General features: G+C 43.4%; 1 protein-coding gene and 1 long non-coding RNA gene across 4 annotated transcripts in view; one reads left to right on the plus strand and one right to left on the minus strand.

Moving 5' to 3' along the window:
• Positions 1-1,405, plus strand: part of LOC121042543 (uncharacterized) — an 18,290-nt gene extending 16,885 nt beyond the window's left edge. Inside the window, exon 3 of the long non-coding RNA XR_005796282.1 lies at positions 867-1,405. This is a non-coding gene — a long non-coding RNA (uncharacterized LOC121042543). The remainder of the gene's footprint in view (positions 1-866) is intronic.
• ATP10A (ATPase phospholipid transporting 10A (putative)) overlaps positions 1-15,984 on the minus strand; it is a 192,618-nt gene that overhangs the window by 77,321 nt on the left and 99,313 nt on the right. The window lies entirely within an intron of this gene.

The following is a 15,984-nucleotide window of genomic DNA, read 5'->3' on the forward strand; positions in this document are numbered from 1 at the left end:
AAATAAAATAAAATAAAATAAAATAAAATAAAATAAAATAAAATAAACTCTTTATAATTCTAATGAATGCTTCTTTTAAATCCAGAGACATGGTGCAGTATTTTAAGTGACACGTAAGGCTCGAATGCCTAAAAATAGGGCAGCATGTATACATTTATTTATGTACATAGACATGGTGCAGTATTTTAAGTGACATGTAAGGCTTGAATGCCTAAAAATAGGGCAGCATGTATACATTTATTTATGTACATAGACATGGTACAGTATTTTAAGTGACGTGTAATGCTCGAATGCCTAAAAATAGGGCAGCATATATTAGGGCATGAGAAATACCAGAAAGGAGATACTGCCAAACATTTAGAGTAGTTATCTCTGGATGGTGGAATTTCTGGTAACTTTCTTTTATTTTTTTAATTTTTTTCTTTTATTTTTTTCTTTCTGTTTACTAAGCTTTATCACGATTTTTCTTTTACAATTTAAAACAGAGTATCAGTTTTGTTCCTCTAGAAAGAACAAGAAAAGAGGCAACAAACAATCAATGAGTGATTTACAGTTGATCAAATTCTTGCCAGATTACTTGCTCCACTTTTAAGCTCGGAGATGTCAGAAGCTATTAACAAGAAGATTCCAATTTGTGTAAAAAATGAGATTTAAAGTCTTTAAAATTCATTAATAAAAAATACAACTTCTTCTTAAATATTAAGAACAAACTGAAGGTTGATGGGGGGTGGGGGAGAGGGGAAAGTGGGTGATGGCCACTGAGGAGGGCACTTGTTGGGATGAGAACTGGGTGTTGTATGGAAACCAATTTGACAATAAATTATATTAAAAAGAAAAAAAAATTACAAGTTCTGTTTGCCACGCAGGTTAACCAAGGTGGCATCTAGAATATGATGTTAGTCTTTTTAAATACTGTTTGTCAATACTGGGAAGAAGAAAGGCAAAGAATGATCATCTGTTGAAGCAAAGTGAACTATAATTGTAGATGGCAACAATAATTTGGGGCCTGGAAAGCCCATCTTTTCCTTTGATTTGCATTTGGATTGATGGAGTCTCTAACTTAGAATAATAAAATTAACTGCTTTGTTAAAGCAAAGCGATAAGAAATTTCATTTCTTCGTCTCAATGAAGCCACCCAAAATCCCATGTATTTTCTTTTGTAAGTTGTTTATTTTTAATACTCTACACTCATTATTCTTTTATATGCTGAATGTTAACACTTTGGTGATGGCATAAGACCATCCCTGCTCCTGTATGTTTTTTTTTTTATTGAAGTATAGTCAACAAACAATATCTTATTAGTTTCAGATGTACATCATAGTGATATGATTATTTTTGTACATTATAAAATGACCCGCACTTTAAGTCTACATCTGTTACCACAAAAAGTTATTACAATATTATTGTCTATGGCAGCTTCTGCAGGCCAGATGGAGCTGGAGCAGGTGCAGGACAAGATGGTCCCAGGCCACACCAAGGTTTCCCTTATGGGATGGCTGTATCAGATGCAGGCCAAGGAGCTGTATCAGATGCAGGCCAAGAGCAGTCTCAGTGCATGTTACATAGAAGCCAGTGTGGCAAGACAGCTGGGGCTAGAGTGAGCACATGCCAGGGGTGTCCCGCGGCATGCCAAACTGGGCTGTTATGGCAGGCTGGCTGGAACTGGAGCAGCTGTGGGGGGTGGGGGGGTGCTGGAGCACAACATACTGGGACTGCATCTTAGCAGGATGGCTCGGTTGGGCACCTGCCAGAAGGGGTCTCTGAGCTCACTGTATCAGGGCACCCTTGACTCAGTGGCTGGAGCTGAAGTGGGTGCAGGCTAGTGATGCCCAGGCTGTGTAGTACTGGGGTCCCCTCAGGGAGACAGCTGGAGTTGATGTAGCTTAGGGGTCTGGGCATGCTGAGGTGGCCCTAGCAAGTGAGAGTCCCTGGAATCTGCTCCTGTTGGGTTCATCAAGGTGGAGAGTCAATATAAAAAGTGGCTCTCGCTGGCACCTTCAACCCAGAGAGTTCTAGTAGTTTCCTGCCCATTTGGCAGAGGCTCTAGGGTTAGTAAATAGATTTCCTTTACTGACAGTCGAGTTGTCCTTTAAACCACAGTTTTTTTCACTGTGCCCCATGGCATTCAAGTTTGCAGGCCAGCCTCTTCAGTAATATCCCTCCCCACTGCAGGTGGCGCTTTGGGAGTGGGGATCCTGTCACCACCGTGTCTCCTGGACTTAAAGTCAATGGTGGTATGGTTTACCTAATCCCTGTCAGGTTCACTCTTACATGCTGTTTGGCAACTGTCCTGGTTCATCCAGATCAAAGCAGAAGAAAAGAAAGGAATAAAAGGAAGACAGAAAGGGGTGCCCTGGCTCTTTGTCTCTCTATGGCTCCCACTGCACTATGACAAATATCCATCTTTTCCAGGGAGGAAAAGCAGTCTTCTGATCACTCCCCTTGTTATATACATGTATAATCCACCTGTGACAAGTGGACACCAATGCATACACAAGCACTCTACCCATGATGGCCTCCGACAAGATCCACCATGCAGAAACAAGTTAAAACAGAACTTCTATTGATACCCATTTTATTTTTTTTATTTTTTATTTTATTTTTTTTTTTTCTTATTTAAATTGCTTTATTGAGCTCAGCATGTGGTATTCATTCTCGGGAATTTAAATAAAGCTTCCATCTGTTCTTTTATTCAGACATCTCTGATTAAATTTTCACACAAAATACAGATAAACACAATATATGCAAGCAAGTTATAAAAGTTCCATTAAAAGTTCACGTTCTCTCTGCTTTGAAATTCAACAAAATCACATCCCATTCTTGTGAGAAAAACTTTTAAGTAATGAGTTTCAACTTCAATATTGATACCCATTTTAAATCTCATCTTGTAATGTTTCTTTTCTATCAAATATTTTACAAGATACCTAAACTATTAGTTTAGTAGTAATTTGACCCACAAAACCAGTAATGGTTTAATCTAATGCACAGACCTTAATTTACAAGGAAGTAAAAAAGCATACATTGCAGGGAAGATATGTGTGCTTGGGCACTGGTTACCAATTAGGGTGTATGAATGAGTCTTGGAACTGGTAACCTCACTGGGAAGACAAAAGGTATGGGCAGAGTCAGACAATGCCAAACAGAAAATTGAGGTCTCCCTGTGCCTGCCAGCAAATTGCTGCATCTTGCTGAAATTCTGATTCCCACATGTAAAATAGGGATGACGGTGGTCCTGTGGGATGAATCACTTGTGGAGAGTCCAGCCTAAGGAGGCACCCAAACTGAAGCATAAACCCTCTAGGCCACCAGGGCCCTTTGTGTTAAATATCATCCCAGCCCCTCCTTCTGCTAATAAGCACATCCCTCACTGCACAGCTGCTTGCTGACGACAATGCAGCAAAGCCAGGAACTTCTTCCCCAAGCTGAGGCCCCTGTTGCAGGGAATTCTGTCTCCCTGCCCCCTCCCACATGAGGTTAGGACACATAATTGTCTTTTTTTTTTTTTGAATGTTTATTTATTTTAAGAGAGAGAGAAAGCATAAGTGGGAGAGGGGCAGAGAGAGAGGGAGAGAGAAAGAATCCCAAGCAGGCTCTGGACTGTCAGCTCGGAGCCCCACATGGGGCTTGATCTCATGACTGCGAGATCATGACCTGAACTGAAATGAAGAGTTGGACGCTTAACCAACTGAGCCACCCAGGTGCCCCAGGACACATAATTGTCTTAATAATGCAGGAAAGTCTATCTCCATGTCTAATTTAAATGTTCCCTGCCCAAGTCTGTCTTTCTCTGTTCTAAAGCTGCACCTCTCCTGCAGTATAATGAGGCAGATGAGAGCAGGCTTAAGCTGAAAACCTGAGGCCAGCACTTACTGCATTGCATCTCATCTGAGAAGCAGATTTCACTTCCCTGTGTCCTGGATGCCGCATTTTTAGTTGTAAAATGGGAACAGTGACAGAAGAAAAACCCGTCAGGTTTTGGTTTGCCTGAGACGTGGCATACTGTGTGTGCACAGGTGGGCACTGTGGCTGGATGCTGTCACAAGAGGGTGCGGATGCTGTCACAAGAGGGTGCAGCTGCTGCCCCGTCACTCCACACAAATGCTATGTCCTTGCCCTTTCCCATAAAAGGCAGCCACAGAGTGGGGACAGGAGAGTCTCTGAGACCTCAAGGGTCAACAATGTCCATTTCCAGATAGGGAACAAGCCTGGGCTTTGAGAGGAGTGACATGGCCAAGGTTCCATGGCCATGTCATGGCTGGTCTCCCTGCTCTCTGCCCAGCTTCACTGCCCCCTGAAACTGTTCACCATGATTCCATTCCCCACCACCTCTCCTCCCCTTCATTAAACACTGTTCCTGGGTATGTCTGTGTGGGTGTTCCCAGATGAGATTAGCATTTGAATCAGTGGAATCAGTATAGTAGATGGTCCTCCCCAACATGGGTATGTATCATCCAATCCACTGGGGACCTGAATAGACCCAAAGATGGAGAAAGGAGACATTCACCCCCTTTTTTTCAGCCTCACTGACTGAGCTAGGATATCTTATCTCATCGTCTTCTGCCCTCAGACTGAGATTACATCATTGGTTCCTCTGGATCTCAGGCTTTCAGTCTCAGACTGAATTACACCACTAGCTTTCTGGGATCTCCAGCTTGCAGATGGCAGATCATGAGACTTCTCACCTTCCAAATCACATGAGCCAATTTCTATAACAAATCTCTCTCTAGACATATAGATCTCCATATATATAAATATCTGTATGTCTCTCTCTCCCTCTCTCTCTCTCTATATATATATATACACACACACATATGTTTATGTGTATATGTATACACACACACACACACACACACACACACACAGAGAAATTTATTATAGATAATGGCACATAGACATTGACATGGAGAGACAGACACAGAGACATCTACCTATCTATTTCTCTTAATGACTCTGTTTCTCTGGAGAACTTAATACAATACCCAACAACCTCTTAGGGTGTATTACCCTTTCACAATACCCCAAGATTCCTAACTAAGGCCTCTTCCCAAAATAGCCTCAAGGCCCTAAGATATGAAACAGGAGAGGTTTCGAAGAACAGTTTCTGTAAGTGGGTTCACCTTTCGTGATTTCTGCCTCCTGAGTATCAGCTGACCTAACTGGTAAAAATCAAGATTCTTGGGCAGACACCTCCTCATGGGAAAACTGCACATGTATCTTGATGTATCTATCTATACACACACACGCACACTCATGTGAGATGCATGAGTGGATGGTATGCCTGCAGCTTACCCTTACATTTTAAACTTTAAAAACAAAGAACAATTGTTATATATTTTAATCTTGTGTTGCAAGATTTCTGGAGGCCTTGAAGGACAGGGTGTGGTGTCTGGAATTTTAAAAACCAGGCAGTACTTGAAAGGAGGCCAGACTCCAGGAGCAAAGGAAATCCCCAGGGTTGCCCAAGTTCACACCTAGACAGAAACCTGGGATACCAAGCAAAGGAGGTCTGGGACATGCATCGACGATATTCCAAAATGCTAGTGTCTCTTAAAAGTGTGTCCACTCTGCAAGGTGGTGGACTGAAATAATTTCACAGAGTCAGGGGGAGGGCAGACAATGAATGGCCAGCCAACAGTATGAAGCAAAACAGTTCAGATGTGGAATAGCATTTTGGGGTAGGGGGGCAGACGGACTTCATTAGGAGGCAAGTTGACAGTGATCCTCATTAGGGAAAGCTGGTGGGACCATGCTGCCAGTTCAATGAAGTCTGGGACACAGCACCTGCTATAAAAGGATTCACTCCAGGAAGCACTGTTCATAATTAACTACTACACAGATCAGAGCCAGCTAGCACAGGCTCCTCCCACATGAATCAACTTAACGGTAATGCAAATAAAACAGCCCTGAAATTACATCTATGAAAGAATATCACTTAATTTTATTTTATTGAGGTTTTCAAAAGCATATCTTTTGTAGGTGATCAATGTTTGTGATTTTTCAAAAAAAAAAGTGTCTTAATTAGTATATTATGGAAATATCAGCTTCTATTAAGAGGGCAAGAAGAACATAAAGACTGATTATTATCCCATTCATGTCTGGAAAACAGAGGAAATAATTATAGAAAAGTAAGTATTTATACCCAGGTGTAAATCCTGCACTTCATGGCTTCTCAAACTTGGAAGGGGCTTTTCAAATATAAATTCCCCAGGGACCAAGTCAAAATTCAGATCCTATCTCTGTTGGTCTGGGTGGGACCTGGGACCTCTGCATTTCTCAACAGCCCTAGGTGACAGCAATGGTGGTGCTAAACCTACCACCCTTTGAAACAAGGACCTAGAAAACCAAAGAATTATGTGTAAATAGTTATTCAAAGATCCATGATGCAATATGGGTTTCTAGGACTGAGGATGCTCCCTTCCTGGTGATCTCAGCCATCTTTAACTTACCTCCCTAAAACACAAGGGTTATCACCATGGAGGGTTCCATCTGTGATAGTACAAATTGTATAGGCTCTTCCCTCAAATTCAAGGGGGCCAAGAGCTAAGGGCTCCAGCCTGCCAATTGCAGAGGGTAATTCTGCAGTGTGCCTAGTAAACACTTAAGAGGAGGCAGGAAAAACACTGGACATAAATTAAGGCTTGCTTCTGGATTATTTTCCCTTTGAAAGCTTGGCTTTTATAACAGTCCTTCAGCTGGAGACAGAGCATCTCTGAAGAGCCCTGGTGGCCACATGGGCCCTCATAATGAAGTTGGTGCTAGCACTATGGGGCATGTGTCTGCTGAGCTCAGCACTGTAGCCCAGGCTCCTGGGCTGCAGGTACAGATTTTTCTAACAGCCACTGGCACATCAAGTCAATATCTTCCCCTCTTCTGTGGAATACCTGCCAATAACTGCAATATGTGACCAAAGAATTCCTGCAAAAAATCACAACTTTCCTTTAAAAGTACAAAGTCCTGCCCCTGAGATTAAGGCAAGTAGCAGCCCCCCAAAGTGTTGCTTCTGTTGTATGTGTTCCTCTGGTTTTATACCGGGGGGGGGGGGGCTCAGGTTAAAGCTACAGACCTGGCATTCCACATCCCACAGGCCAGCACTCTGCCAGTGGAGAACTTGCTCTTACAGTAGTATTAAAGCTGCCCTGCTCTTGGGCACGGGCAGGCAGTGACTCCCACAGCCCGAGGCAAGGGGTCAATAATGCAGCCTCCTCTTTTCCAGAACAGTGGACAATTCTCAACTAACACTTAAACTCTCCAGGCCTCTCCATTATTCTGTGGACTCAGAGCTCAAGGCAAGCCTCCCACTTGCAACAGCTCTATTATGTTTACTATCAGGCCCTTCTGCACAAAGAGGTTTCACCCTGTAATGAGGCCCAAAGGAGCTGCTCCCTCCCTCCCTCCAGAAGCCCTTCAAGGACAGCATCTGGGGCAGGAGAAAGGCTGGTGATAAGAATGGCTACCCCCACTGACTGTGGGCCTGGCAGGAAAGAAAGGCCTCTAACACTGTTCCCATTTTGCAGATGTTGAAACTGAGGACCACAGAAGTCATATGACTCCTAGGTCACAAGCTAGCAAGTGTAGGACCAAAGCCTGGTCTCCACACTGCTCTGCCACCAGTCTCTAACTTCAAGCGGGACCATGCCTGCCCAGGCTCCTCCTCTTCAGACCCCCAACTGTCCACCTGCATCATTTTTGTCAAGCCCTGAAAATAGGGGCTTCCTCTTAGCCAGCAAGAGGGGGTGAGAAGAGCCAGCCACCACCACAGCAGGTTGGGAAACTGAGAAAGCAAAAAGTTGAATACCACTTCACAGCTTTATTTCTTCTTTGTATTAACGAAAGGGCACAGTATTAAGTCAGCTTTCCCAGTTCTGCTCTCCTGTACTACTACTGAGTTTTTCTCCTAGAAATTCTCAGAAGGAATGGAGTGGGCAGCATCCATAAGCACATGGCCAGGCATCCTCTCCACCCTTACCAAGTAAGGGCAGTCTGGGAGGCTGGGACTATTCCTTCTCTCCTGTTTGAGGCAGGCTTCACTGTGAATCCAGCTCTGCTGCACTCAACAGATCAAATTACTTAGCCAGTGCTTCCTTGAGAGAAGGGATTTTTTGTTTTAATTACAAGGCCTGGCACACATAAGTGCTTAATAAATCTGTGAGCAATGAATCAGTCTTTCAGAACCTCCTGTTTCCTCCTCTGCACAACCTAGCTACTGCCATCCTCTGAAGGACAAGGCCCCAATCCTCAATACTGCCTCCCTGCCTCCACTCTGGCTGCTCCTCACACAAGGAAGGCAGAAAGTAAAGACATGGTGAGGGCTTAGTTTTCTCTGCATCTTGGCCAGATCCCTAAAAGTGATAAGTTGTCATACTAATTAAGCCCAAATGTATCACTGCCATGGCCACACATGATGTGAGGGACACCCAGTGCTGCACCCTTGCTGAAATGCAACTATTTCCAATCCTCACTATCTGGTAACAGGAGCGTGTGCTGAGTACATGCAATGGGCCTAGATGGGTCATGTCATCCCACCTGCCAATAGCCCCAGGAGGGTTCCCCATCACTCCCATCTTACCAGTTGGGAGGTGTAAAAGAGAGGTCCTTAGGGGCCCAGTCAAGGCCTTTCCATCCCAGAACCCCAGAGCTCAGCGTCTGTGCTCACCCAGAAGAACACCCATTGCGCTGCAGCAAAACCTTCTGGAATGAATCCATGGACTAAAATGACAACCTGGAAAGGCACACAGTTGGATTGTACCCTAGCAATAATCTAGGAGGTGCCTGGGTGGCTCAGTCAGTTAAGGGTGCGACTTCAGCTCAGGTCATGACCTTGTGGCTCGTGGTTTGGAGACCTGCGTTTGGCTCTGTGCTGACAGCTCAGAGCCTGGAGCCTGCTTCTGATTCTGTGTCTCCCTCTCTCTCTGCCCCTCCCCTGCTCACACTCTGTCTCTCTCTCTCAAAAATAAATAAATATCTTTAAAAATGTTTAAAGAAAGAATGTAGTCAGGGTTCTAGAAGTCAACACTTTAAAGGAGTGGAACTCTCTTATCAAACAAAATCTTAAGTGAAACCCATAAGTTTGTGTACATGCATGTATCTACTATATGCATATACATGTATTTACATATATGTGTTGTGCATGCATATATTATAGAGACACATGGAGATACACACATACATACACATTTTGTCCTGCCCCGTTTCTTGGCATCAACAGTTTCTCTAGACCAAGCTGTTCTGCCCATTACAGTCAGATTTTTGGATGGTAATCAATTTACTTTCTGTCTGTTCTAGCCTAGGCTGCTGCTCCTTAACTTTACTACAGCGCCAACTGCCACTGCAGGCTTCTGAGCCAGAGAGTGCCCAGAGGAGTGCTGCGATCCGTGTGGAGGATCCTGGCAGCTGCTGCCCAGAGTGCAAGGCTGACTGCGGCAAGAAAACCCTGCCTGGACCCGGTACAGCGCCCTTGAGAAGGTGCAAGGAGGGGCCAAGCAGACTGCTGTGGGTGGGAAGCACAAGACAGATGCAAGCATCCCTGAAGGGTACCCCCAGTGAGCCGGAGCAAGTGAAGGCACAGGAGGAGGAGCACTGCAAGAATGGGCTCTGCAGCCACAACACCTATTTGTCGCAGCCCCACTTTCTGACCAGCTGCAGGATTTTATTACACAAGGTACCTAACCTCTCAGACCTGGGCCACCTTACTTTAAAATGGGAAGCAACTGAACCTGTCTTGGGATGGTGGTTCACAGCCCTGGGGAGCTTGGAACACCCCAGTGCCTACCCACCCCACACCAAGGGAGCCAGAGTGCTGGTGGGCCAGGCCCTCAAAGATGTGTAAAGCTCCCCTGAAGATCGTGTGCACCTCCCATGGTAGATTTAGATCAACCATACTAGTAACAGGCTAAGTGGTAAGTACTGGCAAATGTTAGCTGTGGGAACCAGTACCACAGGCAAGCCACCTGGCAGCTTTCAAAGATCTGAAGAACTCTTCTGTGGAAGGAAGATTAGATGTCCCCATATGGCCCCAAGGCCGGGGCTGGGAGAACCTTTCAAAGTCATAGATTTGAGGTGAATCTGATGTGCCAACCTTGACAGGTACATGGAAGGGCCCTGCATGTCTCTGATGCGGTGACACCTGGTGGAAGTGGGGCTGAGGAGGGCTGCCTCCCAAATTCCCCTCCTCCCTGGAGTCTGGTTCCCAGGTACTGCCCTGGTAAAATCTATAGGCCAGGGAACTGGTTGTCTGCCCTCAGTGAGGCAGGGTCAGGACAGTGGTAACTCCAATTGCAGGGCCGGGGTGGCTTGGAAATGAGCAGACCATTATAGGATTAAGTGAGAAGGGCAGCCATGACAAAGGGAATGGTCAGGTCAGTGGGGCCTCCTAAGCTATGTGGTGGGTGGTAAATAAAAGGAGTGCCCAGGCTACCTGCACCCATGGCAACTCAATACCATTAACTGTGGACTATTTTTGTGAAAGGTATAATGAGGGGTGAAATAGTTTCATCTGCTTAGAATAAAAGCAAATGTGTCCTACTCCTTTCATGTCATGATTGTGGAATCAGAAGCACAAACTCTGAGTTGGTCAGGAAGCCTTGACTGGGGCCAAGCATGGTGGTGCCGGCCACAGAGACTTGGACTCCCACCTGTTTGCCTCAAAGAGAGTCACCCTCTGCCCCCCCCCCCCCCCGGGGGCCAGGCCTCATTTTTCAAAACTGACTCTCAAGGGCGCCTGGGTGGCTCAGTCAGTTAAGCATATGCTTCGGCTCAGGTCATAATCTCATCGTTCGTGAGTTTGAGCCCCACATCAAGCTCTCTGCCATCAGCATGGAGCCTGTTTGGGATCCTCTGTTCCCCCCTCTCTCTGTCCCTCCCTGCAAGCTCTCTCTCTCTCTCTCAAAAGTAAATAAAAACAAACATCATATATATGTGTGTGTATGTGTGTGTGTGTGTGTGTGTGTGTGTGTGTATAAAACTGACCCTCAGAAGAGTTCTCTTTTTACTACTGGTGTAAAATAAGTCCTGAGATTACTTTTATAATGTAAAATGAACAGGTGAATACAAAAAATGTAAGATATTCTGTCAATGGAAATGATCTCTTCCTTGAAGGAAACTCTAAAATCAAAAGACTTCAGTCAAGAGTTGGAAGGTTTTTCCCTGACTATTTCTAAGACAAATTACTTAGCAAGAAGTGTTTATGTCCTGGCATGGCATTAACTATCAACTAACTTAAACAAACATGTGCATACATGTATACACACACACACATACACAAATATGTATAAGTACTCTAACCAAATTTCTGAAATCTTCCCAATAGTACAATTCTTGTTCTTTTTGTTCCATTGTCATTCACAGAGTTTTTAATATTTAATATACATATAATAATATAAATTTTCTTGGCAGGCTGCAGCCAGCCAGAGAAAGCCATCCTGCCTAAGCAGGAAGTACCATTCATCCCCCCTGATCACTTTCCAGAGTTTCAGGTACCCACAGTCAACTGTGGTCTGGAAGCTGATATTCCTCCTTCAGACCTATCATCACAAGGTCAATAGCAGCCTAACACTATGTCACAAAGCCTACATCATTCACTTCACTTTGTCTCATCACACAGGCATTTTATCATCTCACATCATAAGAAGGGTGACTACAGTAAGATACTTTGAGAGAGAAATCACATTCACATACCTTTTATTATAGTATATTGCTACAATTGTTTTAATTTAATATTAGCTATTATTGTTAATCTATTATTTTGCCTGATTTGTAAATTAAACTTTATCACCGGAATGTATGTATAGGAAAAAACACAGTACATAGAGGGTTCAGTACTGTCTGTGGTTTCAGACATCCACTGGGGGTCTTGCAATGTATCCCCCATGGATAATGGGGGACTACTATACGAGGGCTCAAGATTCTAGCATTAATTTCAACAAGAGACAGGATCATATGGTTCTTATCTTTTCTTTTATTAATGTGGCCTATCACATTGATTGATTTGCAAATACTGAACCAGCCCTGCAGCCCAGCAATGAATCCCACTTGATCATGGTGAATATTTCTTTTTATATGCTGATGAATTTGATTTGCAAGTATCTTGTTGAGAATTTTTGCATCCATATTTATCAGCGTATTGGCCTGTAGTTCTCTTTTTTTGCTGGGTCTCTGACTGGTTTGGGAATCAAAGTAATGCTGGCTTCATAGAATGAGTCTGGAAGTTTTCCTTCCCTTTCTATTTTTTGGAACAGCTTGAGAAGGATAGGTATTATCTCTGCTTTGAATGTCTGGTAGAATTCCCCAGGGAAGCCATCTGGTCCTGGACTCTTATTTGTTGGGAGATTTTTTATAACTGATTCAATTTCTTTCCTGGTTATGGGTCTGTTCAAATTTTCTATTTCTTCCTGTTGAGTTTTGGAAGTGTGTGGGTGCTTAGGAATTGTCCATTCCTTCTAAGTTGTTCAGTTTGTTGGCATATAATTTTTCATAGTATTCCCTGATAATTGCTTGTATTTCTGAGGGATTGGTTGCAATAATTCCATTTTCATTCATGATTTTATGTATTTGAGTCCTCTCCCTTTTCTTTTTGAGAAGCCTGACTAGAGGTGTATCAATTTTGTTTATTTTTTCAAAAAACCAACTCTTGGTTTTATTGATCTGCTCTACTGTTTTTTTTAGATTCTATATTTTTTTCAATGAAGAAAAAGCATTTAACAAAATTCAGCATCCTTTATTAATAAAAACCCTTGAGAAAGTCGGAATAGAAGGAACATACTTCAACATCATAAAAGCCATTTATGAAAAGCCCACAGCTAATATCATCCTCAATGGGGAAAAACTGAGAGCTTTCCCCCTGAGATCAGGAACACAACAGGGATGTCCACTCTCACCACTGTTGTTTAACATCATGTTGGAAGTTCTAGCATCAGCAATCAGAAAACAAAAGGAAATCAAAGGCATCAAAATTGGCAAAGATGAAGTCAAGCTTTCACTTTTTGCAGATGACATTATACTATACACGGAAAACCCGACAGACTCCACCAAAAGTCTGCTAGAACTGATACATGAATTCATCAAAGTTGCAGGATACAAAATCAATGTAAAGAAATCAGCTGCATTGTTATACACTAATAATGAAGCAAGAGAAAGAAAAACAAAGAAACTGATCCCATTCACAACTGCACCAAGAATCATAAAATACCTAGGAATAAACCTAACCAAAGATGTAAAAGATCCATATGCTGAAAACTATAGAGAGCTTATGAAGGAAATTGAAGAAGATACAAAGAAATGGAAAAACATTCCATGCTCATGGATTGGAAGAATAAATATTGTTAAGATGTCAATTCTACCCAAAGCTATCTACACATTCAATGCAATCCCAATCAAAATTGCACCAGCATTCTCCTAGAAGCTAGAACAAACAATCCTAAAATTTGCATGGAACCACAAAAGACCCCAAATAGCCAAAGTTATAGTGAAGAAGAAGACCAGAGCGGAAGGCATCACAATCCCAGACTTTAGCCTCTATATAAAGCTGTAATCATCAAGACAGCATGGTATTGGCACAAAAACAGACACATAAACCAATGAAATAGGATAGAGACTCCAAAATTGGACCACAAAAGTATGGCCAACTAATCTTTGACAAAGCAGGAAAGAATATCCAATGGAAAAAAGACAGTCTCTTTAACAAATGGTGGAGAACTGGACAGCAACACGCAGAAGAATGAAACTAGACCACTTTCTTACATAATTCACAAAGATAAATTCAAAATGGATGAAGGACCTGAATGTGAAACAGGAAACCATCAAAACGCTAGAGGAGAAAGCAGGAAAAACCTCTGTGACCTCAGCCACAGCAATTTCTTACTTGACACATTCCCAAAGGCAAGGGAATTAAAAACAAAAATGAACTATTGGGACCTCATGAAGATAAAAAGCTTCTGCACTGCAAAGGAAACAATCAACAAAACTAAAAGGCAACTGATGGAATGGGAAAAGATATTTGCTAAATGACATATCAGACAAACGGCTAGTATCCAAAATCTATAAAGAACTCACCAAACTCCAGACCCAAAAAACAAATAATCCAGTGAAGACATGGGCAGAAAACATGAATAGACTCTTCTCTAAAGAAGAAGACATCCAGATGGCCAACAGGCACATGAAAAGATGCTCAACGTCGCTACTCATCAGGGAAATACAAATCAAAACCACACTCAGATATCACCTCACGCCAGTCAGAGTGGCTAAAATGAACAAATCAGGAGACTATAGATGCTGGAGAGGATGTGGAGAAACGGGAACCCTCTTGCACTGTTGGTGGGAATGCAAACTGGTGCAGCCACTATGGAAAACAGTGTGGAGGTTCTTCAAAAAATTAGAAATAGAAGTACCCTATGACCCAGCAATAGCACTGCTAGGAATTTACCCAAGGGATATAGGAGTGCTGAGGCATAGGGGCACTTGTACCCCAATGTCTATAGCAGCACTTTCAACAATAGCCAAATTATGGAAAGAGCCTAAATGTCCATCAACTGATGAATGGATAAAGAAGTTGTGGTTTATATATACAATGGAATACTATTTGGCAATGAGAAAGAATGAAATATGGCCTTTTGTAGCAACATGGATGGAACTGGAGAGTGTTATGCTAAGTGAAATAAGTCATACAGAGAAAGATAGATGCCATATGTCTTCACTCTTATGTGGATCCTAAGAAACTTAACATGACCATGGGGGAGGGGGAGGGGGAAAAAGTTACAGAGATGGAAGGAGACAAACCATAAGAGACTCTTAAAAACTCAGAATAAATTGAGGGTTGATGGGGGGTGGGAGGGAGGAGAAAGTGAGTGATGGGCATTGAAGAGGGCACCTGTTGGGATGAGCACTGGGTGTTGTATGGAAACCAATTTGACAATAAATTTCACATTAAAAAAAAAAGTTCTTCAAGAGGAAGCATCTTCCTCCTCCTGGCAGTAGAAGAGAAGGGATGTGGGATGCAACAGTGGGTTTATCTGAGGTGATTAGCATGCTAATGCTACCTGCAGAAATGGCATCACTTTCACCAGGAGACTGCACTGTGATGGGCTGAGTTGTGTCCTCTCTCAAAATTCCTATGTTAGAGTCCTAATTCCCAGCATCTCAGAATGTAGAGATGGATCTTAAGGTAATGAAGGTAAAATTGTCATAGGGTCAGCCCTAACCCAATCTCAACTAGTGTCCTTATAAGAAGAGTAGATTAGTGTACAGGCACAGAGGGAAGACCATGTGAAAACATAAGGAGAAGATGGCCATCTACAAGCCAAGGAGAGAGGCCTCAGAAGAGACAAACCCTGTGACACCTTGATCTCAGACTTCCAGTCTCCAGAAATAAAAGACAAGAAATCTCTGTTATTTAAGCCACTATGTCTATGGTACTTTGTTGTGGCATCTCCAGCAAATGAATACACACACATTTAAAACATGATCTACACAGAAATTGAAAATCACCTCAGGAAAAGCTTGAGCCATCGCTGCCTGAGGATTTCAGCTGGGAGACTCCCCCAACCCCCCACCTAGAGCTTGATGCTGAAACGTAAGCTGGTATGCGTGTATACTCACTAACTCCTGCAAACTGAAACTGAAATGAGCAGGAACCACCATGCAGTGCTGGGCCCCAAGGCCTCAGAACTGGGGTTTGAGGGCTGGAGTATCACAAAGCTGACACCAGGTCCCCCCTTCCTTCCTTCCAGCCCTGACATAAGTCTGCATTTCCTCCTCATTCCTCAGGAGGATTCCTTGTCAAGGCTCAGGACAGTGGGCAGTCTGAGCACTCATGCTAGGACGGCATGGCTAGCACCTGGCCCATGCTGTGTGGTGTCTCAGGGCTTGCAGCTTCAGGGAACTGGCACACCTAGGCTTGGCCACAGCAGCAAGGGGGTACTTCTTGGTGAGTGCCACCAACATGCCACCACCACAGGCCAGTATGTCCTTACTAGAGGAGAGGCATGCTCTCCT

The sequence above is a fragment of the Herpailurus yagouaroundi genome, unplaced genomic scaffold (genome assembly GCF_014898765.1).
Source record: "Herpailurus yagouaroundi ecotype Mexico unplaced genomic scaffold, PumYag 185, whole genome shotgun sequence".
Classification (NCBI taxonomy): domain Eukaryota; kingdom Metazoa; phylum Chordata; class Mammalia; order Carnivora; family Felidae; genus Herpailurus; species Herpailurus yagouaroundi.